Below are 3,982 nucleotides of genomic sequence, written 5' to 3'. Positions count from 1 at the left end.
TTATTGAAACTAGTTCTTTTCTATTTTACATTTTTAATGCAAAATTTTTAACATATAGAAAAGTTGAAAAAATTGCATACTGAATACCCATATATCCGCCTCCCTTCCTCTTAGATTCCTAGATTCAATTTTTTTTAACATTTTGCCATATATGTTCACCATCACTCTCTGTCTCTCACACTCACTAATTTAAAGTATAACATCCACACAGATATACAATTTTTTCTGTAACATTTGCAAGTAAATTGAGCTTCAGTACTAAATATTTCAGCAAGAATCTTCTTAGAATAAGAGCGTTCCATGTAAAACCAAGCTTGTTTATCATGCCCAAGAAACTTACAAATAATATAATGATATTACTTCATATCAAGTACATATTCAAATTCCTCCAGTAGTTCAAAAATACTTTTTTAGGCTTTGTGGCATTTTTGTTTTTGTTTTGCTTATGAACCAGAATCCAGTCAAGGGTCCGTCCATGTATTACATTGGGTTGTTATGTCATTTTAGACTCCTTTAGTCTACAGTAGCCTTCTCACCTCTTTTTCCTCTTTGTTCATATTGGCATTTGAAACACTTCAAGACAATAGCTTCAAAAAAATGTATCACCTTTTTGGATTTTTCTTTCCATTATCGTGTCATTTAACTTGCTTTCCACCTTCCAAATTTCTTCTAAACTGAAAGTTGGTTCTAGATGAGACTCAGTAAGACGCACGTCAAACATTTTGGCAATGATTCTTCACATAAGATGCTGAGCACTTTACATTGTATCACAGCAAGAGGTTCATACTCTAAACGCCACTGAATTTGATCACTTAGCGAAGTTGGTGATTGCTAGATGTTGCACTGTAAAGGTACATTTTTTTTTCTTTGAAATTAGTATGTCTTCTAATGGTTTACTATCCACTGATGACTCTTCCTAAATTAATTATGACATTGGAGTTTACAAAATGGTGGTGCGGAGCTTTCTTTTTTAAACACTTTCTTAGTGTTTAAAAAAAACTTTCTTTTTTGCTCCTTCTATTGGTATCTATGAACTAATGGATTGTTTTTCTTTAGAAGGGTGTTTATTTTGTATGTCATAATAAATTATAGGTATTATTTTTTTGATGTTCAGTTTTCCCAAATTGGGCCAGAGGGAGCTCCTTCAATCTCCTGCTTTCCAGCACAAAATGCCCTAGGCTCACTTGATACTTTCCTTGTGGCAAGTTTGAAATCAACCATTTCTCCAAGGGTCTCTGCTTTCTTCTAGTGGGGAATGGTAGATAGAAACCAAGATGGTAGTTAGAAACCAATGGTAGATAGAAACCAAGTGACTTCTAAGAAGTCACTCTCAATGAAATTGGCACATTTCTGGCAGGCAGCCCAGGGGAAATAATGTTTTCACATTACTTTTTCAAGGACACTTGACAGTCTCTCATCAGAACACATCAAAGTTCAAAGTGAGGTTAGGTTTGTTAAAAAGCCCATGTTATGTAAGACTTCATGTACGATCAGAAAGTTACTTGTTTGAATGCCTGTGATTCTGAATTTCGGAACCAAAGTTTACCTGTATAACAATGTATGCTAGTTTCCCAAGCAAATTAATGATGTAAATAAGATAATGGGAGGCATTTTTAAATGTACTTAAGGGAAGAAATTGTTTTTTAAAGACCTCAGCTCATTGTTTACGTGCAAATGGATGCTGTTAATTAGAAATGAGCCTGATCTAATTCATTAAAAGAGGCCTAGTAGGACCTCTTCTTGAAAATCTCCATTAGCAATTCATATTACTCTATGTGCTCCTTGTAAGACAACTGTTTTCTCTTCCATGTACTCCTTCACTTTGGCTTTTTAGTAATTCAGACACCTCTGATCATATAGCTTTCAGTACAGTCATACACGAGAGATATTGTGGGTTCGGTTGCAGACCACCACAATAAAGCAAACATCAAAAAAAAAGTCCATCACATGAGTTTGCTGGTTTCCCAGAGCATATAAAAGTGATATTAACACTATACTGTAGTCTACTAGGGAACTCTGGTGGTGCAGTGGTTAAGACACTCAGCTACTAACCAGAAAGGTGAGTAGTTCAAACCCACCAGCTGCTCTGCAGGAGAAAAATGCAGCAATCTGCTTCCATAATGATTAAAAATCAAAAACTCACTGCCATCGGGCTTCCAAGGCAGTAAATCTTTACTTAAGTAGATTGCCCCATCTTTCTTCCGTGGAGCAGCTGGTGGGTGTGATCCACCAACTTCCTGCTTAGTACTCAAATGCCTTGGAAATCCTACGGGGCAGTACTACTGTCTCTTACAAGTTTGCTATGAATCTGAAACGACTCGATGGCAGTGGGTTTGGTTTTTCGATTTCGTAATCTATTAAACATGAAACTTTATGAAACAGTTTGAAATACTGTGAGAATTACCAAAATGTGACACAGAAACACAAAAAGAGCACATGTTATTGGAAAAATATAATCAATAGACTTGCTTCACACCGGGTTGCCACAAGCCTTCTATTTGTTAAAAAAAAAAAAAAACCCACAATATCTGCAAAGTGCAATAAAGCAAAATGCAATGAAATGAAGAATGCCTGCAATACTTTCTCACTGCCGTTGAGTCGGGTCCAACTCATAGCGACCCCTCATTTCCAAGGCAGTCTCACTACAAAAGTAGATTGCCCAGTCTTCCTTCCGAGGAGTGGCTGGTGGGTTTGAACCACCAGCCTTCTGGTTAGCTGTCAAATGCCTTAAGCACTATGCCACCAGAGCTCCCATGACAGTGCTGTCCCTGGGTGGGCTCGTACCACCAACCTTTCAGTTAACAGCTGAACGCACTAACCAATTGCGCCACAGAGACGGTATGCTTTATTCCCTACCATATGAAGCTCAAACATTTTAATATTATTCCCAACTCTCTTCATAGTGTGTGCCATCATTTAACTATAAGGCCCATGTAAACCAGCATTAAAAGCCTGCTCACACATTCCACCTTTCTTTTAAGATCTCTCCAGTTCCAACTTCTCCACTTTCTCTGTACTTGGACTTCCCTAGATTTTCCTGACTGGTTTTGACCTTGACTATGTCTTCGTCCAGGCCAGACTTTGCAGACTGAATGGAGGCCCACAGGCTGAATCCAGCAAAGTCTTGGCCTGAGCACTATTTTGAAGCAATTGCCAAGATTTAAAAATTGAGGGGTTGCATATTTTAAAATATATATGATGTTCTATGTTCTCTTGAAAAGTTAGATCCAGGCACTAGGTGTCTATTTCCACATTCTTTTGGCACTATTACCTGCAACTGAGCAGCAGATATTCCAGACCCTTGCTACTCATAATGTGGTCATTGGAATAGCAGCACAGACATCACCTGGGAGTTGATTAGAAATACAGAAACTAATAAATCAGAGTTAGCATTTAAACAAGATCCCTAGGTGATTCATGTACATATTAAAGGTTCAGAAGAAAGCAAGCACTCTCTTCACTTTGCCACCAGGTCCTATTTCACTCACTGATATTAATTGTCTGGTCCACAGACAAGTGGCTTTGTAATATCTCACGTAAGGCCCTTGTCTAAAGATGACGATGGTGGTAATGGTGGTGATAGCACTTAATGTTGCCAGACACTGTTCCAACTGTTTTACACACAGCTTATATAATCCTCATGACAACCATATAAAACAGATGCTATTTTTATTCCCATTTTACAGATGGGCAATAGGTGTGCAGTTTGGTAAAGTTATTTGCCGAGGTCACATGTTATTGTTGCTGTTAGGTGCCGTCGAGTCATCGCCAACTCATAGCTACTCTACGCACAGCAGAATGAAACACTGCCTGGTCCTGAGCCAGCTCCACGGTCCTTGCTATACTTGAGAAGCCATCACCACAGCCACTGTGTCAATCAGTCTTGCTAAGGGCCTTCCCCTTGTTCGCTGACCCTCCACTTTACCAAGCATGATATCCTTCTCCAGGGAATGGTCCCTTCTGACAACATGACCAAAGTAGG

General features: G+C 38.6%; 1 protein-coding gene and 1 non-coding gene across 2 annotated transcripts in view; one reads left to right on the top strand and one right to left on the bottom strand.

Moving 5' to 3' along the window:
* Positions 1 to 3,982, top strand: part of LOC103201376 (dystrophin-like) — a 2,052,823-nt gene that overhangs the window by 909,765 nt on the left and 1,139,076 nt on the right. The window lies entirely within an intron of this gene.
* On the bottom strand, positions 2,764 to 2,837 carry TRNAN-GUU. Its single transcript has one exon. It is a non-coding gene; the product is annotated as a tRNA-Asn (tRNA).

Source organism: Orycteropus afer, unplaced genomic scaffold (genome assembly GCF_000298275.1).
Source record: "Orycteropus afer afer isolate SDZICR_OR568_19922 unplaced genomic scaffold, OryAfe1.0 scaffold00148, whole genome shotgun sequence".
Classification (NCBI taxonomy): Eukaryota; Metazoa; Chordata; class Mammalia; order Tubulidentata; family Orycteropodidae; genus Orycteropus; species Orycteropus afer.
This window is presented reverse-complemented; position numbering and strand designations above follow the sequence as displayed.